Below are 22,408 nucleotides of genomic sequence, written 5' to 3'. Positions count from 1 at the left end.
CTCTGGATGAAGAGACGAAATAGCAGAAATCGGCTATCGGCTGCCCGGTGGAAAGTGGGCGAGAGGGATTGTGAGAGATTGGGGAAAGAGGGCCTCCCATTGTCAAAAGAAAAAACCCATCATTTCTTCAGGGGAGAGCTTTGATGAAATCCATCTGTAAAAGGAAAGAATTTGAAATCAGAATCGAGGGGAGAAGAAATCTCTGAAAAATCTCTGGAAACGGAAATGGAAAGTTCCGTTTGTGGTGTCGTTGACATTAGGGAAGACGGTAGAGGGATTTTCTTTTCTTTTTTTTAAAAAATAGGAAACGGAAACGGATTGGCTACTCCTACATGGTAGGTGTGGTGAGATGGACCAATGAGGTTGTGGGAGGCAGAGGGTCTCTGCCTTCCGGAAACAGAGGATCCGGACTCTTTCTCTAATCGTGTGTGGTATATATATGTAAGGTGTAGGTGTTGTGTTTGTAGTGGTTTCAAAACAAACATAGCTTACATGAGGATTGATTTGACCATTGTTCCTCAGAGAGGCAGAAGTACTAGTTCAAAAAATAGCGACCTGATCATGTTCGATCCCTTTGAGTGTTGCTATTGTTGTTTAAACAAAGCACTTCTGTGACAACAAAGTTAAGAGGTTTGTCAATTCATCAATTACACACAATAACCTCTATCTATATCTGATGTAGAAGTAAGATCTTTATGATTCTTGGCCTCTTTGAATTAATAGCTGGATGACATGGGCCATTTCAATAAAACACTACTAGAATGTATATGTGTAGTTCTACGAATTGATTTGTAATTTAAATATTAAATGATTGAGATTACTAGTATAGGTCTTGCATATATAATATCATACATGTTGCATAAATCAAAGTATAAATTTCCATGGTTTACATGCAGTGGAGGACGTGAGGTCGAGCACCGTCTTCCTCAAGAGGATAACTATTCCGAATCCACGGAACTTCTCTGGACTCCTCACAGAGACTTCTCGAATCCACGAGGAAAGAAAGCAGAAAATAGAAATAAATTCTAATAAATTCGAAATTGATTGATGAATAATTGATGATTTCCTAATGTGTCTCCTTACACCATTAATATAGGAAAAAAATAAACTAAAATTCGTAATTACCAAAAATAGTAAAATTCTAACTCTAATAAAAATCCTAATTCTAATAAAACTCTTCTAAGGCCTAATTTCTAAAAATAAAAATTGTAAATAAACTTTCTCTAGAAGAGTCCTAGTATAACTAAAATTTATTTCTAAAAGGAAAGAAAATCTAAAACTCTAAAAAATATTAAAAAAATCGGAATTACTAAAAATAGTAAAATTTTCCTAAAAATTCGTTTTTGAGCTGAAAGTGACGAAACGGACAGATGCGACCCACAAAGTGGGTCGGTTCACCTCGGATGGCCCATTTCAATAAAGATTGATAGGTTGTGCGTCCCGTAACGATACCCGGATCAAAAGTTATAGTCAATTCACGGTCCATCTTCTTTTGGCTCAACCATGCTAGGAACGTGTCTGTGACAGGTTCTACATCAGACCCCTCCACTTGAAAAAAACTCGTCCTCGAGTTACGCAAGAGACTTGGCACATGAGTCTGAGATAACTTCTGACGCCGATGTTCATTAAACTTTTTTTTGTACTTGACATTAAGCTTTTGAGCCGATACGATACATATACTCATGCTTTCCTTGACTTGACTAATATCGATTAATTCCTTCACATCTGTCTTCAAGATTTCATATTTTTTCTGATAATGTGAGCAATTAGGCGGACTTATCCCTGCGATAGGATCAACGTGATTTTGCATATCTCGTATGAGAGGTAATTTATTAGGGAGTTCATCGAGTACAACCCCCTTGAACTCCTGCGATACTGGTTCCAAATCCTCTAGGATATTTACAGGCTCCACATATTTTTTCTCTTCAACTACTGCATATATGTCTCCCGTTTCCTCAGATTGTTTAACAAGGGCCTGTTCAGTCATGAGAGATTGTCCCTCCACTTTAGAAGTCTTGAGTTGGCTCACCGTTCCCATAGAGGTCACATGTTTTCCACTGATGAATCTTGTGGTTTGTTGCAACTCCGTTTTGACCCGGTCACCTCTCGCCGACAAATAATAGGATTTCTCTGCATAACCCTTTAATGATTGGTTATCTTGCCAATAATTTTGATTTTGTTGGAATAATACCTGATCGTAATTGGTAGGGAAGAATCGCATGCACAATAACTTCTTCATCCGCGACCACGTGTGGATTGGCGCCTTCATCCGTCTTGTTCGCTCGAGTTGAAGTTGTTCCCACCAATCTGAAGCTCTGCCCGTCAACTTGTAGGCCACGAGTTTAACTTTCTTTTCTTCCATTATGTTCATGTAGTCAAAGAAACGTTCGACTTTAAGCAACCAATCGAGGAAGTCCTTGAAGTAGAGTTGACCATTAAAACTAGGAAGATCGACTTTCATCTTGAATTCTTGATCCATCTGATCCATCTGATCAATGGCTCGTCTAGGATGCTGTAAAATCATGTCGCTAGATCCTACTTTATTAGGAGGGATCCTGTGGTTCACTGATAGCGTCGCCCTACGATCAATATGATTACTAATTCTAGCAATTGTTGATGGTGGATCACCACCATGAACACGGAGCTGCCCTAGGGCCTCCGCCAAACGATCCGCCATGCGATCAATGGAAGCCTGCAGCCCTTGCATGGCTTGCCGATTCTCTCGCCGTGCTGCTTCGAAAGCTGCCGCCGTTAAAGGTAAATTCCCTGGAACACCGCCCATGGGATTGTTGCCCAACCCGTCGTTAGAAGCCATCTATCCGAGGAAAAACCTCGCTTTGATACCAAACTGACGCAGGGGAGGACGTGAGGTCGAGCACCGTCTTCCTCAAGAGGATAACTATTCCGAATCCACGGAACTTCTCTGGACTCCTCACAGAGACTTCTCGAATCCACGAGGAAAGAAAGCAGAAAATAGAAATAAATTCTAATAAATTCGAAATTGATTAATGAATGAATAAAAACGAGTTCACAACCCTTTAAATAGGGGTACCAAGCAATGGGAAAGAAATCAGAATCAAACTACAACTAAAACTCCTAGAATTCGTGACTTACTATAAATAGTAAACTTACTATTTATAGACGGTCGTGATGTCTACTAGTGCGCAAGGTTTTCGGCCAAAAATAGTAAGTGTCCTATTTGGCTTCACCAAACCGTTCTCCTAATTATTCTAAGCTCTTTTCATGTTGGGCGCAACTCCTAAAGCCCAACGGATGAAGAGTTATAATCAAACTAAAACTTACTATTTATAGTAAAAATGAAATTAAAATAGGAAAACGACTGTCGATCTGGAGGTATTTTGCAAATCCGGTTTGGGAAACCCGGCATAGCTGGGTTGGTTGGCTAAAGTAGCTCGTTCTACCTCAAAATCATATATTTTACGTCAGATAACTCATTCCGAATTGCGAGATACGCCTGATCTAAGGTCCGACGGTCCGGATCACTTCTGTCGTAGGTCTTGCATATATAATATCATACATGTTGCATAAATCAAAGTATAAATTTCCATGGTTTACATACTTGGACATCACTAGTCAACCTATGGTGCGAGAGGGGGTATAAAATCACATTTTCAAATGAATAAACATAGCAACCCAAACCTGAAACTACCCAAAATCAAGATCTGTGAATTTGAAATGAAAAACATAAATTGGTTGGCAATTTAGAAGCATTGTTTCATGATGTATGACACAAATACATTCCTAGCATGGTTGGATCAAAAGAAGGTGAATTGTACATTGCCCGTAACTTTTGATTCGAGTTTTGTTGTGGGATGCACAATTTATTAATCTTTATTGTAATGGGCCATCCGGGGCAAACCGGCACATAAATTGGGTCACATTTGTTTGTTTCATAAGAAAACATGCACTTTTAACTCAAAAATGCAATTTTAGGAAAAAAAATTATTTTTAATCATTTTGATTTTTCTAGTATTTCCTTATTTTAAGAGTTTCAGATTTTTCTTCTTTTTTAGAAATATCTTGTAATTATGATAAGACTCTTTTAGTAAAACTTTATTTAGAATTTTTATTTTTAGAAATTAGGCTTTATAAGGGTTTTACTAGAATTAGGACACTTTTTTAGAGTTAGTATCTTCCTATTTTTTTGTAATTACAAATTTGATTTTTTTTTTCTTTATTAATGGTATAATTGGGATACGTACACTTTAGACAATTATTTATTAATAAAATTTTGAATTTTTTTTTCTTATGGATTCAAGAAAATGCTTTGTGGATTCAATGTTTTAATTAATCACTTGAGGAAGACAGTGATATTTCTCATTATCCAACCTTCCCTGCGTTAGTTGGTATAAGAGCGAGGCTTTTCCTTGAGACGATGACATCTAATGAAGGTGCAGGTAACAATCTCATGGATGATGCTTCAAGAAATAATCCTATAACAATAGCGGTGTTTGGAGCTTTTCATTAGGAGAATCAACATGTCATGTAAGGACTGCAGGCAGTGATCAACCATTTAACAAAGCCGTAGGACAAATCCATCTTCATAATAATAAGAAATATGAATAAGGGATGGAGCTTGCGGTCATCATGTTCGTGGTATGACATTTGGTAATGAATCACAGGCTACCATCCGATAATGGTGAATCTTATGCCACCACTTTAATCGTGAGGAAGTCGTTATATACATCGAATGTAGAGATAGATTATAATGGTATAACATCTTTTGAACGATGTGAACTGTAAACCCAAAAGTCTTTAATGTGATCATCGATGTCGAGAGCAGCGAGAACTTTATGTCAAAAATAATGGTGGAAAAATTGCAACTAAAAACAAAAAAAAAAAATCCCTCTCCATACACGATTGGATGAAACAAAGAAGTCAACAAAACAGAGGTAACCGAATAATGTTGTATATCCTTTTCCATTAGTAAATATTATAAGGACGAAGTAATGTATGACATAGTCAACATTGAAGCTTATCACATATTACTTGGTTGACCATGATAATATAATGTTAATGCTACGCATAAAGGCCAAGATAATGTATTATATTTATTAAAGATGGTAGAAAGATTATCCTCGTCCATATGGGAACGAAGAACCAACACAAGACTTCTAAAGTGGAGGGACAGTCCCTCATACCCTAACAGGATTTTGTCAAATAATTTATAACGCCCCGAATCTCAGGGGCCAAGTAGATACTCGACTCCTAACATCCCGGGTGTCACTTATGTCTTGCGAATTGACAAAATGCGAGTATAATCTAATTGATACATAAACAATTAAGAAATTAAACGGATCATGCGACACAAACTACGACTAAATTATTGAATTAAAGTACGACTAATAAAATGTATGATCAGCAAAATGAAATAGTATGCATGGTATACAGGAGAACATCCCAACAAAATATATGGTCCAAAAGAATGTGCAAATGTCCCCTTGCCCTAAGGCCCCATCACTAGTCCTAAGACAACCTATGGTGATCCACCCAAAAGCTGAAAGTATGAGAGCTCCTCCTCCTCGTCCACACTTGCCCCATCCAGAGCATCGAGTTCCGTGACACCTGCATCTAAGATAGGTTCTGGTTGGTGTTTTAAAACACTGTCCTAGAGTGAGAGTGAGTGATCAACTCAGTGGGTTCCATTAGTAATAAGTTACACGAGTTATCAATTTCATAGGTGCAATTAATGAAAAGCATCAAACATAAAGTTCCTAGCTACTCTTTTTAATTCATATGCATGTTATTGTGATATGATGCATGCCCTCGCCATCCAACACTCCCACTAGCGACACTATCTTACATTCGCAATGCCCAACACTCCCTCAATGCGACCTCAATTATCTAGTCGCCAACTTAACTAATGCAATGCGATGGAGAATATGTTAGTCAAGTGTTTAGTTACATTCATTCATTCAGTATTTTTGAAAAAACTAGGACACCTTAATGAAGTCAATGCCCTAACCCTGCGGCGGCCTTGCACCCGCAATCCTTAATCCATTTGGGTTCATCACTTATAAGAAACACATACGAAAGGTGGCTTGTAAAGTATGCTTACTCGCAGTCACTATGGGGAGGCTTATCACCCCAGCGTAAGTCAACAGTTTGATTATAGTGTTTCATTCTACCATGCCTGGCTCACGAGGCGGGTTTGTACCCTAAATTGCTCGAGATCACTACGGGGAGGATCGTCACCCTGATGTACGCCGACAGCTGAAACATAGTGTCTTATTCCACCATACCTGGCTCCTGAGATTTGTGGATCGCATCATAGTTGTTACTAGTGGGCACTGCATGGGCATAGGGTGTCTCAGGTTCAAACAGGCATAATCGTACATGGTTAATAGACATGATTGGTTAGTTAGTGGGCTAATTTGTTCAATTTGGGTGAACTACAGAACACTAGGCATTGGGCGTGAGCATCCTATATAGTCCAACTATTGTCAGCTATCCGTGTTTGACTTAAATTGTTCAGATTGGTCGTTGGGTGGCCCAACTGATGGGGTTGTCCATACGGGTCTTGTAGTTTCGCTGGCCAACCCAGAGAAGGATTTAAATTACCTAACATTATAAAGAAGATCATGAACTGCTCTAGTTATAGAAAATTCAGGCATGCATGCATATAAAGTTTAAATTGCTTAATATCGTAAAGAAGATCACGAACTACTAGTTGCAGAGAATTTAGGCATGCATGTAAATAACCGCAAATATTTGACCCAATTTAAACGTATAGAAGACATGCGGCACATTTCTCTCAAATTATCGCAGATTTGGGAATGAATCAAATTCAATTTCACATAATAAGAAGGGAGAACAAGGAAAAGGGCAACATTTTAATGACTTAATCTAGTCTAGCATGTGATTAAGCATTTATTATTCTAAACATGCTAAGGCTGATTTGTAAAGAAATAACTATAAATGGATTTCTTATAAATCAACATGCAAAGCAAATTTCACACACACAATCATTAATTTCAGCTTAAGTTCGATAATTGGCCACCTAAAGATAATGGTTCGCACTTAGGAATGATTTAATGGTTTGTAGAGCCACTCTTAAGGTGTTAGTTCCACAGGTTGGCGTAACGGAGCCCTGTGCCAATAAAATTTGCATGTTAGAGTTCATGCAAGTGGTTTAGGACACCTAAAATTTAGAAGGGGTTGGATTGATTACCTTTCTATGGCTAGTGGGCTGCTTCTACAACGACAAAGTCGTGGGCTCTGATGTGAGTTGAGGTAGGAGGGAGAATTTTTCAAAATCAAACTCCTTTGGAGCTTCCTCTCTCTCTCTTTCTACTCTCTCCACTCTCTCTCTCTCCCTTGCAGTAAAAATTCATATGGGAGAGTTGGAGTGTGATTTTGGACTTATATAATCTGGAATTTGTGTCTAAATGACACTAAGAGCTCTTATTCTAACATGCATGCCCCTAGCGGGTTGATTTTTGGTCCTTGGGGTCATTCCAGTGGCACCCTAACCCATCTGTGTCATGGGGCAGGTGTCCAATTGTCAGATAAGTGGTTGGTTTGAATTTAACGGCAAACGGATGACCCGATTGCCATGGGGGCCTGAATTGCGATCAACGGTCACTAATGTTCAATCACGGCCCCAGTTATATGGATGTGATCAAGGAAATATCCCTGACTCATGGCCCAAGTTTGATTGCAATTCAATGGTTGGAAAGTCGCAACTTTATCATTTTAGTGGCCGGGCCAACACACTTAAGTTTCAGGTTTCAAGTCTCGGAGAGTCATGCCTTTCAAGCTCTACGTTCACGGTCCAAGTTGTGTGGTTTGGGGCATCATTTGGGTCCACCGTCCGGGATGGACATCAAGATCAGTGAGACGGGCATTATTCTATAATTTCAAAACTAGTGGCCCACTAACGAGCGGTCTGAAGCTTGTTCGGATAATCGGGGCATTTTTTGAATGAATTGGGTAGAGAGATTTCTTGGGCACAGTTGTTAGGGTCTGGATTAACTAAGTTCATAGTGTGGCCTATTTGAAATTAACAAAAATGGTAATTCGGTCATGATCACTCTAAACCATTGGTTCTTTGACTAAATGAGTAACTAGGTTGACTTAGTCCGTTAGTTAAGATCTGGGCCATAGCTAGCTCGGCATTGGGTAGATCTTTAATTTAGTTGCAGTTGTCTTGATTAGTCAGTGATGGATCAATTAGATTTGGGCCCTAGATGAACAAATCACGAGGTTAGCTTGAAGTTTAAGTGATTAGGTTGATTAGTTGGCTTCATACGGTTGGTTAATCGAATTTGTGTAGTTCTTTACTGGTTTTACTTGCGTATATTTCACCTTGAGTGTCAAGGGTCGGTAAGTGACAACATAGGTTAGTTATATATATGTAATGCCCCGACTTTTCAGGACTCGAGTATATGACCCGCATCCCAAAAACCTGTGTGTTAACCTTAAGGGCCTATTTGGCCGGGCAGATCCCATGGTATTAAGAGGGATGGGATCAAATTTAAGGTAATGATGGTGGTGTCAGTGGACTGCTAGGAATCCCTTGGGATGGACCAATCCCGGGACGGAAATAGTGGGTCTGTTTGGGTCGTTCATGGGATATGGGCCATATCCCATGGAATGTACATAGAGGGCATGTTTGGTTAGCCGTGGGATTGCAGCAATCCCTCCCAAATTTACACCCACTCTGTTTGGGCAGGCAGATCCCATCCCAGGATTTCCAGCATGGGGTTGACGTCCGTTGTAATGGGGAACAGATCGGCTACTCCCCCTGACACCAGCCCTGTGGCTGGTGGTCAGTGCTCTGTGGGTCCCACCATGATGTGTGTGTTTCATCCCATCTGTTTAACCATTTTTACAGATCATTTTAGGACTTGATACAAAATATGATAGGGATATAAATCTTAGGCGGGCCACACCGCAAGACGAAAAATACCGTGGGATATTCACAATCCTCCGTAAGGCCCACTGTACTGTTTACTTGACATCCAATCTGTTGATATGGTCAAGAAGACCCAGATGAAGGGTAAAAATAAATATCCCGAAATCCATGTTTCTTTAATGGCCCCCAAAACTTTTTTAATGGTAAAAATTCATTCAACACCATTTCCTGTAATGTGGTCCACCTGAGATTGAGATGTGCTTCATTTTTTTTTATCATATCATAAAATGATATACAAAAATATATGACATCATGGATGACACACACGGTGGGCCCCACGGAGCATCGATCACCAGCCAATGGTTGGTGTCAGGGGGAGTAGTCAATCTGTTCCCACTGCAATGGTCTAATGTGGGCCCCACCATGATGTATGAGGGTTACTCCCTCCAAAAAAAAAAAACAATACAATCTATATATATAAAAACCCATACAATCTAAGGTAGATCTGTAATGAAAGATAGCTAAAAAAAAGCCATACAATCTAAGATAAAGCTAAAGAAAGCTAAGTTAAAGAAAGTTAGGGAAACATACAATCAAACTCCCAAAAAAAAAAGAGAACCAAAAAATAATATTCATTATGTTACAGAACTTCTACAGCTAGAATTTAATAATGATAAGCAGGGCGAAGAAAATAACGAGAATGCCAATCAAAAGTCCACAGAAACTCTCTCCACAGGATGGGACAAGATCATCAGTCATTGTGGACGTGGAAACCCTGCCATGGGTCGACTGATGGATAGACGAAGTCAACAAACGATGGATGTCGACCTCGTCTAACTGTGCGATGACATGAACCGCATGAGTTTCTATCACAGGCCGCAATTGTGCACCAGTCCCACCGAAGTAACTCTCCCAGCAGGAAACCGCTTCCCTCCAATTCTTGAATGCCCGGTGTCTCCCTCCGCTAAATCCTTCAACCTCTAGTCTAGCATCGTCCCACATCAGATAAATGCCCGGTCGACGGCCCACAAGAACAACATAGTATTTCTCCTTTGCCATCTGCATTGAAATGTATATTAGTACCATGTTCAAGGTGCAGCAAGTCTGAATGTGCATATACTAAATACGGAAAATTGTTATACGACAAATAAATCAAAAATACAATCAGAGGATTTGAATTTTAAATAACTGATAATACATACCCTTCGTCCATGCGATGTGTGTGGCTCCATCTGTCTTAATGTGCTGAGTGACAAGCATGTGGCGGAACATATATAAAATATATTAAACTAGAAAATCAGTCTATTACCACACCTCTGAAATTGGAATACACGGTATACTAATTGTGTCATCCAAATATCCCAAAAAATATATCAAACAAATAGTCCCCAGCATATAAAAAGTTATTACAGTCCCATAAAACAACAGATCAACACAACGACAAGTAAGAGCATGTCAGACCGGCCCAACTACTGCATTGACATCATTCTCGCGGAGTGTTCTCCTCAACCACTCAACGCCCCTCTCGGGTCGAAGACTGGCAAAAAACGATGCCAGCTTCTCGTCCCTACTCAACAGTTGCCCAACTGCGATAAATTCCGAGTTGGTCAACCCTTGCACCTCCTCAAGAACATCAAGTACATTTGTAGTATGATTTACCTCCTTGCCGAGGCCAAAATCACGCATAACCTCTGCAACGGTATTAAGGGAGATGTCGAGTACATCGCAGGGACAAGGAGGCTGCATACATTTCTTTGATGCACCCCCATCTCGGTTACAGTCAGACTAGGAGTGCCACAGGTTCCACGTCTTCCCATCGATGGAGTATCTGAGGAAAAATTTTGGCCTGACGAGTCCGCTATGTGGTCTTGAGAGAGGTCAATGGTATCCTCCAGATCATCTTCAGCATCTCTCCAGGACTCATTGAGATCTCGCTGAATCCTAGAGGATGACGTGGCCATAGTCATACTTCCCTTCGCATATCGTCCAGTTGCTTGATCAGAGCCGACGATGACCGCAAGGTCATCCATTCTCTCAATCCTTTTCCCGCGTAGATGTGTAGCATGCGGGTAAGACTGCAACCATAAAATGTAGTTGTAAGTTAGGAGAAATATATTTAATTAATGGGTTTGTGAATGTTTGATGGATGATGCATTTATATAAATCATACCTTCAGGTAATCCTCTCAGACCTCATCAGGGGCCGTAACGACCATGCGCTCATTATCCCATCCAAACCCACTAGCTGCTAACATGTCCCTGACGACAATATATTCACGCTTGTAATACCTCAGACGGTTCTGCACATTCTGCCAGTTGATAGGTATGTCCGTATGCTTCATGACCTCTTCTGCTGTTACTTGGTAGGCTTCCCTCTTGAAACCATTATCTGCCTTACGTCCCAAAGCAACTTGTTCTAGTAGGACGTCGAAAAGCACTTGATCCATTTCTGGTCTCCATTTTATTTTAGCCGCTCAAGACAGAGGCTCAGCGAGGGATTTGACTGTCTTCCCATGTGGTGAACTTCATGTCGGCATCACAAGTGTCCTAAGCGGTGATTGTGTCGGTGTTGAACTATCATTAGACCTTGGGTCTGCCATGTCACCTATGCAGTACATGTCAAGTACACATTAATTACATACAAAGTCAATGTTCTTCTGCTGAGAACATGAGACAATGTGGAGTAAAAATATGGTGCATCCATGTGCAACACAACTATATTTCCATAGTCAAGTAATAAATATTACGAGGATTTAAGTATTGTTCGGTTTACAGGTAAAATTGCAAAAGGGAGAAGTAAAAGTAAATTGACTATCTCCTCCTACTGTTCTGATGCGCATCTGCCCACATTCGAGTAACAATATCATCCCGCACATGATTCCATGCATCCTTTTCTTGTTGAGTGACGCGTAGCAACCATTGCCTTTTGTCATTGTTGACACCTCATGAGGTGTTGCGTTACTCTCCTCTACAGGAAAAGATCCATCGTCACGAGACTGAAGTACGGATCGTATGAAATTGTGTAGAATGCAGCACGCTACAATAATTTTCACTTGTGTGTAAAACTCATACGGAATGGTCGTCTTCAATATGGGAAATTTATTTTTCATTACACCAAAATAACGCTCGATTGCATTACGTAATTGTGCATGTCGGTAATTAAACAGCTCCTTCATATTCGCAGGCGCTCTCCCGGTTCGATACTCTTGTAAGTGGTATTGCATGCCGCGGTATGGAGCCATAAAACCGGGTGAATGTGCATATCCACCATCGATAGCATAATATTTCCCTACACATTTAAATGAATGTTCCATCAAATGGACACTCGAATATTTTGTGAATATGAAATGGATGGGTAATCTAGGAGAGATATAACCAGTACCATGCAAGACATGTAATGGATCATTTGATAGGGTCAGAGCATTGTGTAACACCCGAGCATCCAAGGCCGAACCCTCCCAACCGGCTAATATGTAATGGAAATTCATGTCAAATGAACATGCCGCAAGTACATTTTGTGAGAGGAATCCTTTTCGATTGTGGAAGCTCGCATGATCTGCAGATTGGACCAGAGCCGGTATATGTGTCCCGTCAATTACACCAACACAGTCCTATAAGCATGGAGTCAAATTTATTTTAGGGTCAGATTTGTTATTCAGGGTATGAGTATAGCAATGTACATATACATTAATTGTCATTGAAATTGATACTTAAAAGTATGGAGCCCAACTGATATTCGTCTGAATCTCGGGTGGTGTTTCTGAGCTTGGCTGTTTAACAAAGTCTGGGTATAATGATACAATAGAATCCAAAACATGGTTAAAGTGACGGCTAATGGTTTCCCCAGATTGAATAAATCTGTGCCCTATGACCCTATTATGAACATTATAGCCAACTGTATGAAGGAACATAACCACCTGTTCTTCAAGACTGACATGACGGGTGTCAAGCAAATGTCTTCTCGCGAAGTGTAGTATACAACTCGAAGAAAGCATCTTGACTCATCCTGAGTTGAGCTATACAATCCAATTCTGTAGCCCGAATGATAGAGTTGATGAACCTCACCCGTTCATCATCTCCGTGTCATGCCGGCTGTCTGAACATATATACGCGACAGTATTCCCCTATAGCTGCTACACAAGTTGCCATCGCTTGCATGACAATAGCCCTTTCCCTCTCTTCTTCCTCTGCACTGTCCATTCCAGATCCCTAATGGATTTTATAAGTTTTAAAAAACTTACATCACGACGGGACCACACAGTGATAGGGTAGTCTGAATTTTAAGATTCGGGGTGAGAATGTAGTCATTCATTTAATGAATGAGTTGGATCTAATGCATGTTCTTCTCTAGCTAAGTCACAATCCTCCCCTTAAAAGTAGGAGTGCCCATTCACAGTAAATAAATGAGAAGGATTTCTATCAAACCATTTATACCACCATGTTTCTCACCTTATATGATATAAAGATAACAGCTAAGATCTCTTGAATTATGTCCTCAGGTGAAATTCGGCTCTTTTACTTTGAAAAAGAAAGTAGTACCCATGCCAATTGCATAGCCAAAAGCTTTAAATATTCAATATGAAAAATATTTGGGTATTCCCAATAGAACGGCAGCCCATCAACTAAGATGATTTTGGTCATTCAGCCTGTTCTATTTTCAGTGGCTAAAGTCCCAACCTATCTATTGCAATATCTAAACATGTAATAGAGCAAACCTCTTACATGAGTTGTGAAACTTCTCTTGTGTTCTAACTACCAGACTTGCAATGGAACATGCTCCCTGGTATGCTGGTTTGTATTGGAAATTGTACACATGACATAGATGACATGCATGTAATTCAAACTAAATCATATGGACTCACTGTAGATGCATATGGGTCTTAAAAGAAAATTGTACACATGACATAGATGACATGCATGTAAATCAATGCAAGTGTAGACCACTTCGTAAGCAAATAAGCTTAATCTTTTACGTCTAATATCGAAAAGAATACTAGGCTTAAAGTTCAGATGTGGTACATACCTGGATATCAACTGAAAGTAGGCCGTGTGCAGAGAATTTAGCCTTTTAATCAAAGTAGTAGATCCCGTAACCTGAAACTACGGAAATATAACAGCAAATTAGGAGTAATCGGACTTTTCAATATCCAACTCCAACACAGAGAAATGAAGCTTGCATACACGATGAAGATGATGAATGGCATCAAAACTGCTTATATCATACAAAGCATGAGACATGAAACATCAGACAGAATCACATCTCTGACTAAGAGGATGTCACTGGCACATGAACACATGATCCTAGCCATTTACAAAGTAGGTCCTAAATGGCAAGCATACTTTGTCCAAGAAAATCAGGGCAATCTCCATTTGGTTACATGTAATGGATATGGTTGGAGTAAACAGCAATCCTTTGTGGAAAGGTTTGTTCATGATAGCTGAGTTCCAACCAACGACATGAAGAATGGAACATTCAATTTCTGTAAAAAGACCACCCCCTTATAGAAATTGGTGTTTTCCACAAAACTAGACCACCCCCTTATAGAAATATAACAGCAAATTAGGAGTTGGATATTAACATAAATTCATATATAGCAAGGTTGTACCTGTACATTTGAGATGAAGTGCAAGCAACATAAATGATTGAGATGAAAAATAGATAATTTGTTGAAATGCACACAATTGAAGTATAACCAAAAAATGTTGTAGCAAATATCCCTAGATATACTAGCACTATTCTCAGATCTTGGCAAGTCAAAATCCCATCTGAGTCCATTCAGTTCAGATCCAGGATTCCAAGCATAACCCCATGCACCAGAACTGAACATCATCATGATCCAATGCACCAATTGTATTAACAAAGTTTTCTTCTTTTTTTTTTGAAAGATGAGCTGTCAACAAAATATTAACAGTACGCAGACCCATAAAGAGTTCAACACTATTGTGTGAATTTTGTTTTGTAACCAATGGAACCTGAGCAGACCCAATCTTCATGAAACCAAGAAAACATACGGAGTGCTTTAGCTTTTTAGGAGTAAACAATGGCAAATAGCTCAGTCAACCACCCCCCTCCTCCTACCAAACTAATAAAAAATTCCATTCATGAATCTGAATGAAATGGGGATTTTGTTAACCTTGCACTGCAAAAAGAGATTAGCAAAAGAGAGCGCTCTTATATGTAATTGACAAAGAGCCGACAAATCAGAACATAATACGATTCAAATCCAATCAAACTTGGGTTTTGTTTTTTTTTTTTAAGACCTACATGCCTTCTAGCTGTTTCATGCATAATTTCTTGAATTGAGCAAAACTCAATTCAAATCCAATCAAAACAAACTAACTACGAGCTACGTTCTATAAAAATTTAAAAAAAAATAAAAAAAATAAAAAAAATAAAAAAAAATAAAAAAATAAAAAAATCTGCACAAAAGAGCAATAGATTCAAAAAGAAAGCCATGCTCTTTACACCACCATCCAAATAATTATTGCAAAATTCACAGGAATCCACGCATCCAATCAAAACTCCCTTTGGAACCAATCAAATCGGATCAAATAAAGAACATTCCATGGAGAGAATCTAGTCCTTTAATTCTTCAAACAAGAGAGTCAAAAGAAAGAAAGCTAAAGGAATCTGGAAAAAAATGGATAGAAAAACAGACATGCAGGGATCTTTCACATAAAACAGAATAAAACACCTCACAGTTTATTTTTATTTTTTTTGTTTTTGTTACCTAATTACTACACCCACTGTCAGTTCCCATCAACCACCTGTTATTCGAGACTCACATGACAAGTTGCTATATTGGAAACAAGATACCAGATGTATATATACACACTTTAACATCAACATATTCCAAGAAACAGAGTAAGCTAGGCCATGATTCAGGTTGGCAAGTACATGTGGATCAAATATACAATAAGAACTTTACTACCCAATTATATATGTTTTAAGATCGAATAGCTGATACAATGTAGTTGTGTAGAAATGCTCGTGAATCTGTATGTCAACATCTAAAGCAATTAAATCGGATTTTGCAATATGAGATATCTGAAACTGAAATCGGATGTGAAACTAGGACTAAACATATATACCAGTGCAAGCTGGATCTCAAATCTGAATATGAGGCTGATTTGAAACTAAACATACATACCTGTGCAAACTATATCTGAACCTATTTCCATTTTGAAACTGAATCACAACATCTATAGCAACAGAAACTGTTATACAATTAAAATCCTATGTGTGCTGCTGCATGTACAATGGAAGAATTTCTAATTTGTTAGGAAATAACAAAGTTGGTGTGATTCACATCTATAACAGTCTCTCCACTGATTCTGACATCTGAAATCTGAAACTGATTTAGTGTTTTGTAAATGGTACTAACATTACATTTCGGTTTGTTAGTTGTTCCAAATCATATATACGTTCTTAGCATGCACAAGGGCAGAGGGATGCCGAGTACAATGACAGAGTTCCTGATGTCTCTGGAAAAAACAAAGTTGATGTGATTCATAACCTCTCTCACAATATAAACAGCGAGGGATTCATTCCAAGTTGCGTTACCAGAACTCATGTTTTAGCTACTTGAGATCCCCATCCTTTTCATGTATGAAATGAATGTCACTCAGCTACCCATGACATTTTAACAGGAACTCTGATGAAACAAAACAAAATAAGAAAGAACAAAAAAAAGCATGCATCATACCTGTGTGGCTCACAAAATCTGGACAGTCAATTCATCAGGTATCTATACATTTGTTACAACAATACACAGCTTGTCAATATAGCTCGTTGATTTATAATAGAAGATAAGAATGGACAAATAGTTCATTTACTTTGAGGTTTGTAGAGAAATACAGATCAAAGATCTACATAGAGCACCACATGTATATTCAAATGGACATTATAAAATAGAGAGGGAGAGATGGATGGAAATAAAGTAAAAGAAAACTGAATTAGTATCGATGGTGGGAATCCATAAGCGCTTCATTGCCTAATGTATTACAGCAATGACATTAGAAACACGAAAATCGTATCGCAAATACATTTATGATGCCTAGGAATCACAACAAAAATTGCCCGATTTCATCTCTATCACCACCCACCTCAGGGCATGAATCTGTAGTCGGACGCCGAAAATGCCAAGCCAGAAAACAGTCCAGGAGAGACTATTTTGGACAGAGAAGGATAATGACAACATCCAGATCGCAAAACCCCCAAATTATGGCTTTCAAATCATTCTAGGAATCAACTTGCAGGGATCAAAAAATCTCGTAGAGGAAGGCGTTAAGATTTTCAAATCTACCAAATAAGACACGCAGGTAGCAAAACCCCTAAATGGAAAGTATAAAACCATAACGGAATGAACATGTAAGGAGGAAAACAGCTAGAATAATGCATCAACACTGAAATTCGGCAGCAGAATATGCAAGTAGCAAAACCCCTAAATGGGAAGCTTCAATCCATAAGAGCATGCAGACATGTAGGGACCAAAACCCCCTAGAGGAAGGCATCAACAGTGAAATCCTCCAACAACCTCGTCCAGAAGACATAAAAATCCAAAACTGGAGATGACAACGTGCACGAGGTAGAAGCCCCAATTTCTAGGAGAAATTGATAGTTGGACCATACATGCATGAAGAAATCTCCAATCAGGAAAGCATGAGGGGCCTGTTAACATATGAATTTCAAATGCGATTATAAAAGAAGCATAGATAGAGGCTTCCCTTCAGAGGGAGATGAACGCATACCTTCCACTAGCAATCCCTCAGATGAAACTCACAGGGACAAATACTCTACGAAAGGCGAGTATTTGTACGCTTACCAGATTCGCGCAAGAATGATGATCTCCCGCCATCTCCAGCGACTTCCTGACCGCTGCCATCGCTCGATCCCGTCGGTCCGTACGCGAGATGGGAGAGGTTTCCATGGGATGGGCTCGAGGTCGCAGCACGGGATGACAGGAGATCCTGAGAGCGATTTCGCAATCCCTCTTCAGTCCCACCGACATATACGTTCGACGCGGGATATATGCCGCCCCAAACAGCCACGTGGGATGGACGGTGGGATTAAGGCGATCCCATCCCTCCTAATACCGTGGGATCTGCCCGGCCAAACAGGCCCTAAAGGTTGGTCATATATATATATATATATATATATATATATATATATTGATAGCTTTAGAGTAAGCAGATGAGCGTAGCATGGACAAATAATTCATAATGGAAAATTTGCATTTACATTTAAAGTGTGCAAAAGATCGCCCATAATGACTTATACAAACAAATGTCCCAAACTTACAATTTCAAAGTGAAATGATGTTACATGTAAACAAAGCAAATTATAACAAATCTGAAACTGTAAAACCACGTAACAACTCTTGACAATACAATCATGCATCTTTAACAGTGGCACTCTGCTCCTCATCAGGCTGGACTTAAAGATCAATTTAGTCATCTGTGCTACCTGTACGGTTATATATTTGATGGATGAGTGACCAACTGATGAGGGTCGAATATTACATATCAGACCCCAATTAGTACCTGAGTTTACGTATATAATAATGTTTAATGGAGTATTTTAATTATATTTTTGTTGCAGGATGAAATCAGGAGCGTTGATGGAAAAGGGAGTACTACAAGCGTGGATTTGATGTTCCAAAGTCACCAGAGCAAGGGACGCACTCCATAGAACTAAGACTGAAGAATTCACATGCCAGGGATCCGAAGAAATCAAGCCGTTCAAGTTAAAAAGGCTCAAAAATGGTCCAGAATGCAAGATCACATGGTTTCCATCATCCGATTGACTCGAAACTTCATACATGGCCTGGAGGCCATAAATAAACCGTACATATTAAATTTTAACCATTGGATATCTCGAGAAGTGGCCCAACGGCCAGATCAGCCCATTAATTTTCAGCTTGGGGTCCACCTGCAAGCTACATATGCCCCATCTTTGGTATCAACACTTTAAATTATATGGAGAACCATATGGATGGAGGAGATTTGGTGCATACATCATGATGGACCTCACATGTGCACTGCATGCACACAGTGCGGATGCACACCAGCAGTGCACCCATACATTCAAGGTCGGTCAGCAGGCGCTGACCGACAAAATACAAAAAAAAAAAGAAATTTCCAATAACGCAACAGCGTTAAACGCCGTCCGGCATCGGTTTCAATAGTGGGGCCCAATAATAATCATGTCACAAGATCTGAACCGTCCATTGTGCCTCTTAGGTAGGGAAGACCATCACCTAGGTGGAATTTCGGCCTCATTTCGTGCGATCACATGATCTCCACCATCAAAGGCAGAACGGACGGTAGAGCAGGAAATCAGGTGGACCGCATCAAAAGCTATCCAAAAGTAGTCATTTCCAACTGAAATTTCGAGTAGATTACAATGGACGGCATGGATTTACAATTAGAACTCGATCATGGGTCATCTGACACCACCGACTTCAAACGGAAAGTTTCGTTTTGCTTCTATCATGAAACAGGGACTTGCGGTCCCCTATTGTGGGCTCCACACATTGTTCTAACGGACAATCCGAACTGTCCATCAGAGTCCCTGGGTCCCTCTCATCCAAGCCTAGTTGACATAATTGAAAAAGAGAACGAGGATTGATTTTTCAACCGTTTAAAAGTAGAATGAACGGTAGGTTTAAAAACTCTGTGGCCGCATCAATGGGCACCCAAAAATATCCCTTCCCTAATGTTTTTTTGAGAAGAATCCAATGGACGGATCGGATTACCCAAAATAATGAAGGAATGGGTCCCACCAGCATCACAGCGGAAGAAATACGAGTCCTCTGTTCGCGTCCCGACAGCTGTCCGTTTTTCGGAAGCTGGTGGGCCACCTCTATGGTTCGTATGATCGATCTAAGCCGTCCATTATGTCGAGCATCTCAGAACATCCCAAGAGATGTTGATTTAATAGACGACATGCAAGGAACGGAACGTGGGAGGCTCCGATTTTCAATGCGTAATGTATATACACGCACCGACTTCTGTTCTCAACCGACCGGTTGCTATTCTCATGCGTAGCTCTGCACCGTAGCTGAAAGCTATAAAGGAGAAAGAAAAGGCTCGTTTGCAGAGGAGAGCCAGGGAATAGATCCAGAGAAGAGAAAGAGAAGAAAAGAGAAGAAAAGAGAAGAAGAGAGAGAGAGAGAGATGTTTTCCTTGTATCAATTTTATTTTTCTTTCTTTTTATTTGAATTCATGGATTGCTAATCTTCTAGCTAGGGCTGAGATGAAGCCCCTAATTTAAATAACCCTTATTATGTGTTGATTTCATGTTGATTTAATTGATTTGTTTCTTTCTCTGGTGTACTTGACTGGAATTTTCGTACTTCTCCATGCTATAAGTTTAACCAAAATCTAGTTATGGATATTGTTTGGAATATTATTTTAGGCGCTTGTGTCTGACCATGAACAGGTTCCTATAGAAGAAGATACAAGAATCTACATCTCTCCATGCCTGACCATGGATGGAAAGATGTGATCCATATGCTTTAAGGAATTATACATTCTGTGTGCCCGACCAAGGACATAGAGTGCGCTTTATTTATTTTTGATATCAATCTGAATTAGGGAGAATCAACAGGTAAAACAAGGTTTATGATAATTAGAGGTGGATTCGAAAGTCCTAGTCTTCTCTTTGATTGAATTTTCCTTATTGCTCTTGGTTATTTTTCCATTGATTTTTATTTAGTTTATTCAATTACTATCTCAAATATTTGTTGGATTAGTTAAGAAGAGTCTTTAATTTTGAATTGTGACAACCAGTCCTCGTGGGAACGATCTCGTAATACGTACCATATTTACATCTGATTCGTATACTTGCGAGTTTAAAATCATTTAAATCAGGTTGGTTTAAATAAAACATCAAGTTTTTGGCGCCGTTGCCGGGGACTGTTTCGGTCCAATTGGATTTAGGATTCTCTCTTATCATAATTCATAGTCTTAGGTTTTTTTTACTAACTTTAGGTTAAATTTTTATTTTTAGAAACTAACCTATTTCCTGTTTTGTAGGGACCTGACATAAACTACTAATTTGGTAATCTCTTTCCAAATTTTTTTTCTATTTTCTATTTTTAGAATTAGGGTTTTATTTTTTTTAGAAATTTTCTATTTCTAGGCTTTCTTTTTTTTTAGAAATTTCCTATTTCCTAATTTTAGATTTTGATTCTTCTTTCAAGTAACTTTCTATTTTCTATAGTTTTAGAAATTTTTTTTCCCTTCTTAGAAACTAACTTAGCTTTTTATTTTTTAAGATTAGAAACTTTCTTTTTTAGAAATTAACCGTTGCTTAGGATTTTTTTTCTAGCATTATTTTAGGAAATTTAATTTATTTTTGTTTTTTTTTATGTTTACAGGAATTGAGGAAGGAAGCTGCTAAATAAGATTGTCTTCAAAAGGAGGAGCTCTCAAATCTTCCGACATTCATCATTGCCTTTTCCGGGTTCTTCCTTCCAGTTCTCGTTTACATAACTTTCTCTTGTTTTTAAGAATTCATAATTTTTATTTCTCTTAGGTTACATCTTAGTTTAGTTTTCTTTCTTATATTGATAACATAGTTTATGCTAGGATGTAGATCTCTGAACATAGAACTAGCACATTTTGATCCTGAAATAGAAAGAACCTTTCGTAAAAGATTTAGAAACATCTTATTTGAAATGGCGGAAGAGAATGGAACTAAAGCTCTTAGAGATTATTCAGCTCCTGTCCAATTCAATGCGCCTTCATGTATAGTATTGCCTGCCACCACGGCAGCACACTTTGAACTTAAACCTGGAGTCATACAATTGTTGCCCTCCTTTTATGGTTCAGATAAGGAGGATCCATATCATCATGTGAAAGAATTTTTAGACATTTGCTCCACCTTTAAGTTCCAAAACTTTTTAGATGATTCGATCCGTTTGCGCCTCTTTCCTTTTTCTTTGAAGGATAAGGCGAAAGCATGGTTGAATTCTCTAGGAGTTGGATCTATCACTACATGGGACCAATTGTCTAAGAAGTTCTTAAACAAGTTCTTCCCGGTTCACAAAACTAATGCTCTCCGTAGAGAAATTACGAATTTCACACAAAAAGAGGGTGAGCACTTTCATGAATGTTAGGAAAGATGGAAGGACTTACTTCTTAAATGTCCACACCATGGTTTTAAAAAGTGGCAATAGGTTCAATACTTTTATGACGGTCTGACACCCCAAAACCGTCGCATGGTTGACGCCACCAGTGGAGGGTCATTCATGACCAAAAGTGATGTTGAAGCGTGGAATTTCTTTGAAACCTTGTGTGAAAATTCCCAGCAATGGGACTACTCAAATAGTGGTGAAAGGAGTCCCCAACCACAGAAGAAAGGTGGTATATATGAGGTACGAGTCACGCCAGATCTTTATGCCAAAATTGATAGCCTGACAAAGAAAGTGGATGCTTTAATGTTAAATAATGGACCTCCACAAACAACTCAAGTCGAGTCATGTGCCATATGTTCTAGTCCCGCCCATCCTACGCCATCTTGTCC

At 39.1% G+C, this 22,408-nt stretch overlaps 1 long non-coding RNA gene and 1 other non-coding gene across 3 annotated transcripts; both read right to left on the bottom strand.

Annotated features, from left to right (window-relative positions):
- Positions 1-9,496: 9,496 nt before the first annotated feature.
- Positions 9,497-17,658, bottom strand: LOC131233839 (uncharacterized). 2 transcript variants are annotated; one of them, XR_009165370.1, is made up of 3 exons: positions 17,629-17,658; positions 13,901-13,971; positions 9,497-9,937 (listed from the first exon to the last, which is right to left on the bottom strand). It is a non-coding gene; the product is annotated as an uncharacterized LOC131233839 (long non-coding RNA). The 2 variants fall into 2 exon arrangements; XR_009165369.1 differs by lacking the exon at positions 17,629-17,658 and having other exon boundaries at positions 13,901-14,127.
- A 4,280-nt stretch (positions 17,659-21,938) lies between these two features.
- Positions 21,939-22,045, bottom strand: LOC131234072 (small nucleolar RNA R71). The gene has a single exon (XR_009165485.1). It is a non-coding gene; the product is annotated as a small nucleolar RNA R71 (small nucleolar RNA).
- Positions 22,046-22,408: the final 363 nt, after the last annotated feature.

Source organism: Magnolia sinica, chromosome 18 (assembly GCF_029962835.1).
Source record: "Magnolia sinica isolate HGM2019 chromosome 18, MsV1, whole genome shotgun sequence".
NCBI lineage: Eukaryota > Viridiplantae > Streptophyta > Magnoliopsida > Magnoliales > Magnoliaceae > Magnolia > Magnolia sinica.
This window is presented reverse-complemented; position numbering and strand designations above follow the sequence as displayed.